This window comes from Rhinopithecus roxellana, chromosome 12, assembly GCF_007565055.1.
Source record: "Rhinopithecus roxellana isolate Shanxi Qingling chromosome 12, ASM756505v1, whole genome shotgun sequence".
NCBI lineage: Eukaryota > Metazoa > Chordata > Mammalia > Primates > Cercopithecidae > Rhinopithecus > Rhinopithecus roxellana.
This window is the reverse complement of record NC_044560.1, coordinates 100884299-100900199: the sequence shown is the minus strand read 5'-3', so window position 1 is coordinate 100900199 and position 15901 is coordinate 100884299. Positions and strand designations below refer to the sequence as shown.

Below are 15901 nucleotides of genomic sequence, written 5' to 3'. Positions count from 1 at the left end.
TCAGGGAGGCTTTTCTAGAGGAAATGATGGTTAAATAAACCTGAAGGATGAGTAAGAGTTAACCAGGCAAGCTGGGGAGGAAAGATGAGTGTCCTAGAAGAGGGACAAGTGCAGGAAAGTGAAGAGGCAAGAGAGCCTGGTATGTGAAGCATTGGCAGTGGTTTAGGCACTACTCTCCACCTGGCTAGAGAGTAGAAGGGGAGAAGGGATGTACTGGGAATGGTAAACAGAGGCCAGATAATAAAGGGTCTGTCTTCTCTGTCTCAAAGATAGAACTCTCTCTGAATGTATTATAGTAGTGAGCCATATTTTTAGTGAGGCAGCGATGTCATTGTACTGGTGTTTCAGAAAGTTGCCTCAGGCTATGATGTGGAAAATGGACTTGGGGAGAGCAAAACTAAAGTCAGGAAACTGCTAAAATAATCCAATTCAGTGGATTCAGTAATATTTATCACATTCAGATATTCAGTAAGTGAATATCTTCTGTGTGCCAGACTTTTCTAGGCCTTGGGAATAAAACATTGAATATGACATAGAACTTAATTAGGATGAAAAGGGGAAAAATCAGAAGGAAAATGAAAATGCATCCTGTGGTGAAAGTCATACAGGATGATGAGATAGTCACTAGAAGGCTACTTGGATAGGGAAGTAAAGCAGACCACTTTGAGGACAAGTAAATCAAAACCTACATGATATTATAGAAGGAACCAGCCAAGCTAAGCTCTGCGAGAACGTTCTAGGCAGAGGAAACAGCAAGCCAAAAGTCTGTAAGGTAGGAATGAACTTGGCAAATCCAGGATCAGAGAGAAGGTGCATGTAGCCAGAATTGTATGAGCGATGAGGAGAAGGTACAAGAGGAGAAGAACAGATCACGTAGGGCTTTGAGGCTGCAGAAGAGTTGCAGAGACATGAACAGAAGTCAGAGCTTTTTAGGAAGTGGACTTGGAGGGATGTCTTGATTCACTGTGTAGAAGTTCGTTGAGAGGAAACAGTTGAGAGGCTGTCGGTCCAAGCTGCCTGGTCTGCTTAGCAGCGGGGTGGATGGATGGACATGCCATTTACTGTGACAGTGAGCACCAGGAGGAGCAGAGCTGGAGGGTCTGAGTTCTGACACCAGCTACCCACCATTAGGCCAAACTTCACAGGATGAGGGCACAGCTCTCTACAAAAATGCCTTCATTTCACACACCAGTGCAAGTTTGGGGCCTCCCCCAGGCAACCCTCACTTCTGACCAGCTGGCTACAAATTCTGAGGTTCCCACCACCCGCTCAGCTTCAACAGTTCACTAAAACAATTCAGAATTCAGGAAAGTGCTGTATTATGGCTACAGATTTGTTATAGCAAAAGATTACAAATCAGAACCAGCCAAAGGGAGTGACACATGCAGCCAAGTCTTCGAGGGTCCCTTTGGAAGCTTTCATGATCTTTTCCCCGTGGAGTCAGGCCCATTACCCTCCTGGCACATCAGTGTGTTACACTATGTGGAGCCAACCAAAGAAGCTCCCCTGAGTTCCGGTGTCTAGTTTTTATTGAGGTTTCGTTATGTGGGCACTATTGATTGAATTATTGCCCACAAGGCTGGACTCAATCTCCAGCCCTTTTCTGCTCCTTTGAGGTTGGGCTGCTAGCACATGGCTCAAAGCCCTGACTCTCAAGCCACATGGTTGAGTTTTCTGGCATGGCCAACCCCAATCCTGAGTCATCTCCTTAACACAAATTAGGAGCTCACCCTGTCACCTGCTAGCACAGGCTCTCAGATGAGGTCTGAAGAACCTACCATGAATAACAAAGACACTCTCATCACTTAAAGTTCTAAGGATTTAGAGCGTATCTTCCAGGAACTGGGGACAAACAGCAGCCAGATTCTTTATTCCTAGAGCGTAGAGTTTTAATATGGTTTGGCTGTGTCCCCACTCAAATCTCATCTTTAATTGTAGTTCACATAATTCCCACATGTTGTGGGAGGGACCCAGTGGGAGGTAATTGAATCATGGGGGCGGGCCTTTCCTGTGCTGCTCTTGTGATAGTGAATAAGTCTCACGAGATCTGTTGGTTTTATTTATTTATTTTAATTTTTTTTTTTAAGACAGAGTCTCACTCTGTCGTCCAGACTGGAGTGCAGTGGCACAATCTTGGATCACTGCAACCTCCACCTCCTGGGTTTAAGCAATCAATTCTCCTGCCTCAGCCTCCTGAGTAGCTGAGATTATAGGATGCGTGCTACCACGCCTAACTAATTTTTGTATTTTCAGTAGAGATGGGTTTCACCATGTTGGTCAGGCTGATCTTGAACTCCTGACCTCGTGATCTGCCCCCTTTGGCCTCCCAAAGGGCTGGAATTACAGGTGTGAGCCACCACGCCTGGCCAGATCTGCCTGCCACCATGTAAGACTTGACTTTGCTCCTCATTCACCTTCTTCCATGATTGTGAGACCTCTCCAGCCACATGGAACTGTGACTCCAGTAAACCTCTTTCCTTTGTAAATTACCCAGTCTCGGTTATGTCTTTATTAGCAGAGTGAGGAATGGACTAATACAAGGTTACCTCCCCGTAACCAGGAACAGAGGCCAGCCAATTTTTTTCTTGCACAGGAGGCAGGGCAGGGAACAACGAGCTGAGGTTTGACTATGTTGTGAGGCACTTTTAAAGCAGTCCACACAGAAATATGGAGTAAAGGGAGCTAGACTTACGGGGCTGAAGGCAGGAGTTCCGTCTGTGTTGGAAATGGGCATTTTCATATTACCATCTTGTAGATGTGTGGGTGAGATTGTTTCAGGAGTGTGTAAAATGAGAAAGGAAAGAGAACCTGGGCCAGTTTCTGTCTGTGCCTCAGATACCATCTGGGAAGCTATAAAACAGGCACTTTTTCCCACCCACCCACCTTGTCCTCTGAAACTTACAATTGAGCTCAGAGTCTTATTCAATTTTTTTCCTCTTTGTTGAAGCAGTAGTCCATAGCACACATTTTGGTTTGTTTCCTATATCACAAGAAGAATCCTCCAATGTTAGAACCATTTCTCAAACTGTTAATACCTCTGCGTAGGCATTTGGTTTAGTGTTTTGTTTAGATTCTCTAGATCAGCATTGTCCAATAGGACTATAATGAAGGAAATGTTCAGTCTATCCACTGTCTAGTACAGTGGGCACATGTGGCTACTGAACACTTGAAATGGGGTAGTACAACTCAGGAACTCAATTTTTTTTAATTAATCTGATTTAATTTTTAAATATGTACATATTTTCTTTCAGTAAACAATCAGAAATTATAAATATCACTGAACAAAGACCTTATTGGCCAAAGAAAAGCTCATTTTTAGAGTGTATATTCCTTTATAAATCTCCTCTAATTTATACCATTTCGATATTGGGGAATTACTTGAGAAGAGTAAATCTGTTTTCCTTTCGTGTTCTTACCTCATCAAAATTAGGTAGTGTTTAATGAAAATACTTTGATGTTATTTTTGAATATTTTGAAGTAGTTGTAATTATTCAGAGAGTAAAAGTGTTGCTTATATAATAGACAAGTCATACATTGAATTTATGCATTCAAAATGATTTTTAAATGTTTGTTGTATTGTTTGTATGTGAAAAGTGGGAACCCTGAAATAGCAACTGGAAAGTTAAAGGAAAAGATACTAGTTTTACATGGTCTTTGAAAATATATATCTAGTATCCTTTCTCAGCATATTTTTGAAATTTTAAGTTATTTTTCTGTTGTCTTAATGCTGGGAAATTGAAAGTATTCAAGATTTTTTAAAATACCATTTATTGAATGTCTGTTACATGCTTGGAACTATTTGGGGGCATTTTAATACATGCTGTATTTATTTGTACCTATTTTTTGAGACAGGTTCTCACTCTATCACTCAGGTTGGAGTGCAGTGGCACAATCAAGGTCACTGTAACCTTGAATTCCTGGGCTCAAGCAATCCACCCACCTCAGCCTCCCAAGTGGCACGGGCTAATTTTTTCATTTTTTGTAGAGACAGAGTCTCACTTTGTTGCCCAGGCTGTTCTTGAACTCTTGGCCTCAAGCAAGCCTCCCACCTGGGCCTCCCAAAGTGCTGGGATTACAGGCGTGAGCCACAATGCCCGACCTACATATTTGCTAATCTACCTGCCTTTAGAGCCCAAACACTAACTCTAAATTGTCCTTTCAATGCAACCTGCTTTCTTACTGCCCTTTATTGTAAACAAAAAGTAAACCACCCCCCACCTTTTTTTTTTTTTTTTTTTTTTTTTGAGACGGAGTCTTGCTCTGTCACCCAGGCTGGAGTGCAGTGGTGCGATTTTGGCTCACTGCAAGCTCCGCCTCCTGGGTTCAAGCGGTTCTCCTGCCTCAGCCTCCCAAGTAGCTGGGATTATAGGTAGGCGCCACCATGACTGGCTAATTTTTGTATTTTTAGTGAAGACGGGGTTTCATCATGTTGGCCAGAATGGTCTCGATCTCTTGACCTTGTGATCCACCCACCTCAGTCTCCCAAAGTGCTGGAATTACAGGCATGAGCCACCACGCCCAGCTAGTGAAAACCTGTTTTCTTACTTGGTGTTCTGCCCTTATGGTGCCTGGCACATCATCAGTGCTAAGTAGCTTCCAGTATTCTGCAGTAGAGTCAGCTGCTGGGGCTGAGGGGTACGGGGTAGGCGGAGGAAAAGGGGAGGCACTAGCTGCTGTGAAGGATCTGGGTGGGAACTAGAACCAGAGGATATGACTTTCGGAGCTTGCCTTCAGGGATACAATATGGTTAGTCCTGGCAGTTACAGGAGCCAGTGGATGCATTTTAAGTGATTTTTATTTAGTAGTTTTGTTTTTTGTTGTTGTTGTTGTTGAGATGGAGTCTCACTCTGTCACCCAGGCTGGAGTACAGTAGTGTAGTCTTGACTCACTGCAACCTTCGCCTCCCGAGTTCAAGTGATTCTCCTGCCTCAGCCTCCTGAGTAGAGTAGCTGGGATTACAGGTGCGTACCACCACGCCCAGCTAATTTTTGTGTTTTTTAGTAGAGATGAAGTTTTGCCATGTTGGTCAGACTGGTCTCGAACTCCTGACCTCAGGTGTTCCGCCCATCTCGGCCTCCCAAAGTGCTGGGATTATAAGCGTGAGCCACCGCGCTTTGCCATGGTCCTACTCAAGGCGCTGTTGGTTTTACCCCTTAGGGTAAATTTGATAGATCTGTATAGCCTTCCTTTTTATTTTTTGAGTGTGTATTTTTTTTTAATTATTGAAACTCTGTTGTAACAATAATGAAAAATTTTAAATGAAAAAGTTACTTAATATTCATTACCCTTAAAAAAAAGCAGTTTTCATTTTTCCCTTCTATTCTTCCTCCTAAGTGCCTAAATATTTTACTTATTTATGACCCGAGTATAGCTAGTTTTTATAATCTACCTTATCTGCTGTTACATCATATGCTTTTTCCATATATACATTTTCACGAAACTTTTATAATTACGTAAGTAGTTATGGTTTTATAATTTAATATTTTTGAAGTTTTTATACTCTTGATTATTCCACTATTTCCATGCTCCCAACTTTGGATAGTTAGATTGTTTATAATACTACAGTTAAATTCCTAACATGGCTCACTTATTCTCACTTTAAAGTGGCAATGTAGTGGTTATTAGTTCCTTCTTTCTTGGAATTCCCTCAGAGCAATTAAGGAATGTGAAAAATAGATAATCAAGTTCCAACTTTGATCAAGGGGGCTGCCAAATCCAGTGGTACTCAGAAAGATGCTGAGAGAAGAGTCTGCGGCCAGGCATAGTAGCTCATGCCTGTAATCCCAGCACTTTGGGAGGCCGAGGCGGGCACATCAGTTGAGCCCAGGAGTTCAAGACCAGCCTGGCCAACATGGCAAAACCCCGTCTCTGCTAAAAATACAAAAATTAGCCAGGCGTGGTGGTGCACTCCTATAATCCCAGCTGAAGCAGGAGAATCGCTTGAACCCAGGCGGGAAAGGTTGCAGTGAACCAAGATTGCGCCACTGCACTGCAGCCTGGGTGACAAAGCGAGACTTCATCTCAAAAAAAAAAAAAAAAAAAGAAAGAGGAGTCTGCAAGCTGCAGGGATCAGATAAAGTGAGTAAAGCGTCGTCCTCCAAAGTTAGTGGTATCTCCTAAGGGGTAAAACCAACAGCGCCTTGAGTAGGACCATGGGATGAGTGTGCAGGCTATAGTGGCAGCAGCTCTCTTGGATTCACTCTGCTATGAAGAACAGCACGCTACGCAGGCCAAAAGGAGTGATCACAGAGACAAGCCATATTTGTAAGAGATGGGATTTAAGAGGACAGTAATGAAGGGAGGCAACCTGCATTTTGAAGATCCCCAAAGCTATCAAGTTCTGTTGACTAAAATGAGGAAAATACTGAATAACTCACCCTTGTAAACCACCCTATATAATGAAAAATCTTGCTGACCTGAGCTTTGTGCCCAGCCTCGCCCCCACATGAACTTCCTGCAAGTAGCTTGTGTAGTAAGAACTTGCCACATTCAGACATAACTAATAAGGAAGGAACTGGGACAAGATTGTCCAGTGATACTGCAACAGAAAAGGGAAGAGAACAACAAGTAGACATCATTGATGAAGAACAGTCCCCAGAAGAATTTTACAGTGGAGATGTGGAGGTTGTAGCCACACATGTCATGTTAAAAGATAATCATTTGCCACTGTGGAAGATGCATACAAAGGAGAAGCGTAAGAAGCTGTGTACCTTCTTCAAGGGGGAACAGGAAGAGAACAAAAGGAAGTGAAACATGAACTGGCAGACTTTAGACAAGAAATAGAATTGGCCAGGCGCGGTGGCTCAAGCCTGTAATCCCAGCACTTTGGGAGGCCGAGACGGGCGGATCACAAGGTCAGGAGATCGAGACCATCCTAGCTAACACAGTGAAACCCCATCTCTTGGCCGGGCATGGTGGCTCAAGCCTGTAATCCCAGCACTTTGGGAGGCCGAGACTGGCGGATCACAAGGTCAGGAGATCGAGACCATCCTGGCTAACACAGTGAAACCCCGTCTCTACTAAAAATACAAAAAAATTAGCCAGGCGAGGTGGCGGGCTCCTGTAGTCCCAGCTACTCCGGAGGCTGAGGCAGGAGAATGGCGTAAACCCGGGAGGCGGAGCTTGCAGTGAGCTGAGATCCGGCCACTGCACTCCAGTCCGGGCGACAGAGCGAGACTCCGCCTCAAAAAAAAAAAAAAAAAGAAAGAAATAGAATTTCAAGGTAGAATCATTGTGGAAATTATGACCATCTCAGATGCACCATACAGGAGACTAGAATCTGCAGAATGTACAGAAAGAGCAATGTTGGACAGGACTGAGAGAGGTCAACAAAATGAAAGGAAGATTGAATAAAGTGACAGTATGAGAAAGCAAGTGACAATTGAGGAGGACAAAGAGCAGCAAGCATGCATCATTTGTGTCCCAAAAAAAGAGAACCAGAACAATAAATCAGGAAAACAAAACAAACAAAACAAAAAACACGTGTTTAAAGATGTAATTCAAGGAAACTTTCCAAAAATAAAAGGAAATTTGAATCTACTAATTGAAGGGGCAGAGCAGGTTCCAGGATAAATTGGCCTAGAAAAACCATTAGCAGGATAGAGTTCTCTGAAGTTGCTGGACTTAAATATATAAAGAAACCTTTGGACATTCTAGACAAAAAGATCAAGTTACCAATAAGGAGAAACAAAGGTCAACCTGGCATTCAGGTTCTCCACAGTAACGTCTAATCGTCAGAGACCATGAGTGATGCCTAGAAAATACTCAAGTAAGAGAAAATGATTTACACATTTCAACCTAGTCATTCCATTGCATATAAAGACAGCATACAACCTTTTTTTTCCCCTAGAAATAATATATTTTTAAGAATACCTGAAAAAATTGGAAGCGGAAAAACTTGATCCATCCATGAGATACATGGAAAAACAATGACAGAAAGATGCCCAGTGGGGCTCAAATTTATTTAACTATAGGACTAAAACTAAAAATTAGTGATAGAACAAAATGTATATGATATAGATATTGTCATATTAGGTGCAAGAGTAATGCAGGTCTTGTCATTAATATTTATTTATTTATTTATGAGACAGAGCTTGCTCTGTCACCCAGGCTGGAATGAAGTGGCATGATCTCCGCTCACTGCAACCTCCACCTTCTGGGTTCAAGCAGTTGTGCCTCAGCCTCTCTGGTAGTTGGGATTACAGACGTGCACCACCATGCCCAGCTAATTTTTTTTTTGGGGTGGGGATTTTTAGTAGAGACAGGATTTTGCCATGTTGCCCAGGCTGGTCTCGAACTCCTGAGCTCAGGCAGTCCACCCACCTCTGCCTCCCAAAGTTAGGATTACAGACATGAGCCACCATGCCTGGCCACCATTACTTTTAAATGGCAAAAACCACAATCACTTTTGCACCAACCTAGTACATAAGAATGCCAACATAAGTAATAATGTTATAATACATAATAGTATAATAATAACATAACAGTGTAATATGTATAACACAAGATAAAAGAGGAAGGAGAAGAGAGGGTAAAAGATGGTGGAGGCTGACTGGGCACACTGGCTCACGCCTGTCATCCCAGCACTTTGGGAGGCCAAGGATCACTTAAGTTCAGTAGTTCAAGACAAGCCTGGGCAATATGGTGAAACCCCATCTCTGAAAAACTAAAATTGCCAGGCATGGTGGCACATGCCTATAGTTCCATCTACGCGGGAGACTGAGGTATAGGAGGATTACTTGAGCTTAGGAGGCAGAGGTTGTCATTAGCTAAGATTGTGCCATTGTGCTCCAGCCTGTTTGACAGAATGAGACCCTGTCTCAAAAAAGAAAGGATGGGGGAAGCCAGCCGGCAGAGTGGCTCACAGCTGTCATCTCAGCACTCTGGAGGGCAGAAGGTGGGAGGATTGCTTGAGCCCAGAAGTTCAAGACCAGCCTGGGCGACATAGTGAGATGCCATCTCTACAAAAATTTTTTTGAAAATTAGCTGGGTGTGGTGATGTGCACCTGCAGCCCCAGTTACTTGGGAAGCTGAGACAGGAGGGTCATCTGAGCTGGGGAGGTCAAGGCTGTAGTGAGCTATGATCACACCACTGCACTCTGGCCTGGGTGACAGAGTGAAACCGTGTCTCTAAAAACAAAAAAAAAGAAAAGAAAAAAAGTTTTTAAAAAATAGGTAGGAGTATCCTGATTTCTTTCTCTTTTATATCTGGAAGTCAAAATTTTGATTTAAAACTGGTAAGAAACACCAGCCTGGGCAACATGGCAAAAACCTGTCTATACTAAAAATATTTAAAAAAAAATTAGCCAGGCTTGGTGGCACACAACTTACCCCCAGCTACTTGAGAGGGTGTGATGGGATGATCACCTGAGCACAGGAAGCCAAGTCTTAAGTGAGCCAAGATCATACCATTGCACTCCAGCCTGGGCAACAGAGTAAGACCCTGTCTCAAAAACAAAAAAAGATGGCAGTACTCTTCAAGTTGATCTACAGATTCAACATGATCCCTCTCAGAATCCCAGGTGGACTTTTCACAGAAATTGACAAGCTAGTCCAAAAATGTATATGGGAACTCAGGGGACTCAGAATAGCTAAAACAGTTTTGAAAAAGAAAAACGAAGTTGTAAGACTCAAACTTTCTGATTTCAAAACTTACTACACAGCCACAGTAATTAAGACTCTTGTGCTGGCATAAGGTAGACGTATAGATCAGTAGAATAAAATTGGAAATACAGACATAAATCCTTAGATGATCAAGTGATTTTCAGCAGGGCACCAGGAAGGCCAGTTAAGTAGAGAAAGAATAGTCTTCAATAAATGATCTATAAACAAATGGATATTCACATGCAAAAGAATGAAGTTAGACCACTGCCTCACACCACACACAAAAATTAACTCAAAATGGATCATAGTCCTGAATGTCTAAAACTGTAAAACATTTAGAAGAAAACATACAAATGAATCTTTATAACTGTGGAGTAGGCCAAAACTTCATAGAGACAACACTAAAAACACATGATTAAAAATAAATAAATAAATTGGTCTTCATCAAAATTAGACATTTTCATACTCCAAAGTACACCATCAGGCCAGGCGCAGTGGCTCATGCCTGTAATCTCAGCACTTTGGAGGCCAAGGTGGGCAGATCACTTGAGGTCAGGAGTTCAAGACCAGCCGGGCCAAAATGGTGAAACCCTGTGTCTGCTAAAAGCACAAAAATTAGCCAGGTGTGATGGCACACATCTGTAGTCCCAGCTACTAGGGAGGCTGAGGCAGGAGGATCACTTGAACCTGGGAGGCAGAGGTTGCAGTGAGCTGAGATGGCACCACTGTGCTCCATCCTGGGTGACAGAGCGAGATTCCGACTCAAAAAAAAAAAAATTAAAAATTAAGACTTGAAAGTCAAAATTATTCCTTGTAGAGTGGATTTTGTGTTAGCAGGTGTGAAAATAACACAAATCACCAGATGCATTATCGATGAGCAGTAGTATTTTGAAAAGAATTTTTTTTTCTTCCTGAGTAGTAGGTCTCAACAGTGGGCCTAAAATACTCAGTAAATCATGCTATCAAAACGTCTGCTGTCATCCAGGTTTTGTTGTCCATCTCTAGAGCACAAGCAGAGTAGATTTCACATCATTCTTAATAAGGGCCCTAGGATTTTCAGAATGGTAAATGAACATTGGCTTCAACTTAAAGCCGCCAGCTGCATTAGCCCCTAACAAGAGAGTCGGCCTATGCTCTGAAGCTTTGAAGCCAGGCATTGACTTCTCCTCTTGAGCTGTAAGAGTCCAAGACGACATCTTTCAATAGAAGGCTGTTTCATCTACATTGAATATCTGTTGTTTAATGTAGGCACCTTCATCAGCCATCTTAGCTGGATCTTCTGGATGACTTGCTACAGCTTTTCCATTAGCACTTTCAGCTTCACCTTGCACTTGTATGTTAGGGAGATGGCTACTTCCCCTCAACCTCATGCACCAACCTCTGCTAGCTTCCAGCTTTTCTTCTATAGCTTCCTCACCTCTCTAGCCTTCACAGAATTGAAGAGAGTTAGGGCCTTGCTCTGGATTAGGCGTTGGCTTAAAAGAATGTTTTAGATGGGTTGATTTTCTATCAGAGCATTAGACTTTCTCCGTATCAGCAATGAGACTGTTTTTCATTCTTATCATTGGTGCGTTCACTGGAGTAGCACTTTTAATTTCCTTTCATAACTTTTCCTTTGCGTTAACAGCTTGGCTGTTTGGCACAGGAGGCCTGGCTTTTGGTCTCTCTCAACTTTTGACATGCTTTCCTCACTAACTTATCATCTCTAGCTTTCCATTTAAAGTGAGAGATGTGCCACACTTCCTTTCAACACTTAGAGGCTATTGTAAAGTTAGTAATTTTGGTATGATTGTGTCTCAGGGAGCAGAGAGGCCTGGGGAGAGGAAATGAGACAGAAGAATGACAGAGGTATCAGAACACACACATTTCAGTTCACCGTCTTACATGGGTGTGGTTTATTGTGCCCCAAAACAATTACAGTAGTATTGATGACATCAAAGATCACTGATCCTAGATCCCATGACAAGTATAATAATAAAGAAAAATGTGAAATATTGGAAGAATTACTAAAATGTGACAGAGACAAAAAATAGCAATAGCTGTTGGGAAAATGGCGTTGATAGTTGTTTGATGCACAGTTGCCACTAAGTTTCAGTTTGTAAAAACGCATTATCTACAAAGGGCAGGAAAGTGAGGCATAGTGAGATGAGGCATGCCTGAAGTCATTTCCCTTTGTTTACAATGTGTTCTTTCTTTAGTGTTTTGTTGTTGTTGTTGTTTGTTTGTTTGTTTTTGAGACAGGATCTCACTCTGTCTCCCAGTCTGGAGTGCGGCGGTGCGATCTCAGCTCACTGTAGCCTCGACCTCCTGAGCCCAGGTGATTCTCCCACTGCAACCCCACGAGTAGCTGGAACTACAGGTTCATACCACCGTGCCCAGCTAATTTTTTATATTTTTAGTATAGATTGGGTTTTGTCATGTTCCCTAGGCTGGTCTTAAAGTCCTAGGCTCAAGTAATCCACCTGCCTCAGCCTCCCAAAGTGCTGGGGTTATAAGCGTGAGCCACCGCACACAGCCGCATTCTTCTTTCTTACTGGAACATAAACATCTTTTGGTCAAGTACTAAATTCCTGCACCTTTTTGTTTCCCCAGCAAATAAATGTGCAGTGATAAAGAAGGCAGTTCTCCTTTGGCTGTGAGCACCAAGGTCACTCTTCTTTTTAGTCTTTTTTTCCATTTGCTAACATTTTCCACTTATTTACTTGATATCGCCGAATTTGCATGACTTCCCATGGAATACTCCTGCAAAGCAAGGAGACTTTAAAATAGATAGGGTTAATCCACACAGTACTAGCACAGTAGTGCTAAGACTGCTGATTGCCTGAGTGTGGGCCCAGTGGAAGAACTGTCGCTTCAGCAGCAGACTGCCCTCCTCACAAGCCCTGCTTGGCACTTCTCACATGCCACGGCTTTAATCAACTCTAGGGCAAGAATCATTCCCCTCTAACAGATGGACATGAATTTAACCAGACAATAAACCATGTATGTGCCATAAATATGTTTGCTGAGGGCATGATTCCCAGTACAGAACTTTAAGAACAGCTGTCTTATGGGCTACTATTTCTTGGTGAGATGATTTGTTAACCTCATTCTGAAACAGATTACATTTATAAAGTTAATTTTTCGGTGGCTTCCCCACTACTAACAGTCTAATTATTTGGGGGGACAATTTTTGTAAACAAAACCTTTTTTTTTTCTGAGACAGAGTCTCACTCCATCACCCAGGCTACAGTGCAGTGCTGGGATCTCAGCTGACTGCACCTTCCATGTCCCGGGTTCAAGCAATTCTCATGCCTCAGCCTCCCAAGTAGCTGGAATTACAGACATGTGCCACAATGCCCAGATAATTTTTGTATTTTTAGTAAAGGCAGGGTTTTGGCATGTTGGCCAGGCTCATCTCAAACTCCTGACCTCAAGTGATCTCCCCACCTCGACTTCCCAAAGTGATGGGATTGTAGGTGTGAGCCACTGCGCCCGGCCTGTAAACAGAACTTTTTTACATCAGTTGTTTTTGTTTTTTTTAAAGCAGGGTGAGGAAGACTTTATTAGGACCATCATGATAGATGTAGGGACCGCTGCAACAAGGTCTTGCAGTGGTGGAGAGAGATTGTACTCAACTCCTAGTACAGCGTGGATGAGTAGGAATGGGCAGCCAAGGAGTGGGGTGGGGTCAGTGGCTGGGAAATGAGTGAGAGGAACCACTGGGGTATCGGAGATTCTGGCTCAACCAGGCTTAGAGGATTCTTGCTAAAGGCAGGCCAGGGTGACCAGACATTATGTGGGGGATCTATTTACATGAGATTTTTTAAAAGCTAATTTAATGTTTCCTTTCCACATTGGGTGTCGCTTGTCTCAAAGGACTCTCTAGCCTTTGGGCATTGCCAGCAACTTATCTGAGTGCCTGTGGGGAATGTGATGAGTCATTGTGAGCAGTCATTTTATTTTCTTTTTGTACTTCTGTTAAGTTACTATATACATTGTTACTTCAGTGGTTTTAAGTACCATTGTGGTACTTAAACCATGTGGTTTTTTGTTTGTTTGTTTTGTTTTGTTTTGTTTTTTGAGACGGAGTCTCACTCTGTCTCCCAGGCTGGAGTACTATGGCGTGATCTCGGCTCACTGCAACCTCTGCCCTCCGAGTTCAGGTGATTCTCTTGCCTCAGCCTCCCAAGTAGCTGGGATTGCAGGTGCCTGCCACCATGCCCAGCTGATTTTTTGTATTTTTAGTAGAGACGGGGTTTCACCATCTTAGCCAGGCTGGTCTTGAACTCCTGACCTCATGATCCACCTGTCGTGGCCTCCCAAAGTGCTGGGATTACAGGCATGAACCACCGTACCCGGCCAGCTGTACAGTTCTTTATAAATACAAGTCTTTTGTCTTTCTACTTCTTTCTGTCATCTTCGAAGATGTTTTCGTTCTGTCAACATTGCATTCCCCATGGAACCTGTGCAGATTGAAATATGAAGTATTTGTTCATTTTGCATTCTTTAGAGGATAACTACTATTGGTGTATATTTTCACGGGTGTGATCTACCAAGCGAAGTATAAATTGCCGTAAAACTGGAAAAGTGTTTGAATGAGTGAAGCAGATGTTCTGTTAGCATGAAGCAGATGTAAAACTTGCAAGTGTCTGTCTAATAAAGTATAGCATTTGGTTCTATACAGCTGGTGCCAGATTACCAATTAATCATGTTTGAATGCATTTTTACTAATTAGGTCCCCCTCTGTTCTTTATGCATTCTGGCTATATTAAAGGGAGGGATGGGACACAAAAGCTTTCTACCTTTAGTACATTGAGCAACGTTTTTTCTTATTCCCTGGTCTTTTATTCTTAGAACCATATAATTCACTCTTTCATTCTTTATTGGCTCTCCAGTTTGATTTGGGATGTAGGTGTGACATGAGGATTTTCACACTCCTCGAGTGCCTTTGAACACTTTAAGGAATCTAAAGAAAATAATGTAATTAATGTTGTTGTTTTTCTTATTTGCATGGACAAAAGCTAGTATTTGCTCAATTAACATCAATTCATAGCCTCTGTGGCTGTTTGACTGAGTAGGAGTTTGAACATTCTAGAAACGAGTGATACCAGGTTGGGTGTATGTTCTTTTTTTTTTTTTTTTTTTTTTTTTTTGAGACGGAGTCTCGCTCTGTCGCCCGGGCTGGAGTGCAGTGGCCGTGTCTCAGCTCACTGCAAGCTCCGCCTCCTGGGTTCACGCCATTCTCCTGCCTCAGCCTCCTGAGTAGCTGGGACTACAGGCACCCGCCACTTCGCCTGGCTAGATTTTTGTATTTTTTTAGTAGAGACGGGGTTTCACCGTGTTAGCCAGGATGGTCTCAATCTCCTGACCTCATGATCCGCCCGTCTCGGCCTCCCAAAGTGCTGGGATTACAGGCTTGAGCCACCGCGCCCAGCCAGGTGTGTGTTCTTAAAAGCAATAGAGCACTTTTTCTCAAAGATAAAAAATGAGTGGGTTAACATAACTACCCAGAAGAATTGCCTTTACTGCTATGAAAGATACAACACAAATCACTCGCAATGAAAGTTAGGAAAGTTGTATCATTATGTATTAGCCTTTTTATGAAGCAAGTGTGTTATTGAAATTAAATTGTAGGCCCAGGCACTGTGGCTCCTGCCTGTAATCCCAGCACTTTGAGAGGCTGTGGCAGGAGGATCACTTAAGCTCAGGAGTTCAAGACCAGCTTGGGCAACACGGCGAAACTGTACCTCTACAAAAAATACAAAAATTAGGCGGACACAGTGGCATGTGCCTGTAGTCCCAGGCTACTTGGAAGCTGAGGCGAGAGTATCACTTGAGCCTGGCAGGCGAAGGCTATGATGAGCCGTGATCAGGCCACTGTACTCCAGCTTGGGTGACAGAGTGAGACCCTGTCTCCAAAAAATAAATAAATAAATTTCAGAACCTGATGGGCCTTTTTTTAAATGCTTGATTTCCTCAGGATAAATTTATTTTCTGTGAAAGGAAGTTCGGTAAGGTTTGCTACCATACCTCTCATTTTTCTAAAAGGAGTTAGCAAACAATGATAAAAAGATTTAGAGGGTAGCAGAAATATATTAAATAAATCATTTCTAAGTCTGAAGATAATAACATGAATGATTATTACTTATCTATTTATTTATTTATTTATTGAGGCAGGGTCTTGCTCTGTCATCCAGGCTGGAGTGGCTTGATCATGGCTACTGCCCCCTTAGCCTCCCAGTGGGCTGAGTCTCAATCAGTCCTCCTTCCTTAACCTCCCCAGTACCTGGGAATTCAGGTACATGCCACTATGGCT

The 15901-nt window shown here is 42.7% G+C and overlaps 1 protein-coding gene across 5 annotated transcripts in view; it reads left to right on the top strand.

The window, feature by feature from the left end:
• DPY19L3 (dpy-19 like C-mannosyltransferase 3) overlaps positions 1–15901 on the top strand; it is an 80674-nt gene that overhangs the window by 8977 nt on the left and 55796 nt on the right. The gene's annotated exons all lie outside the window — the stretch shown is intronic.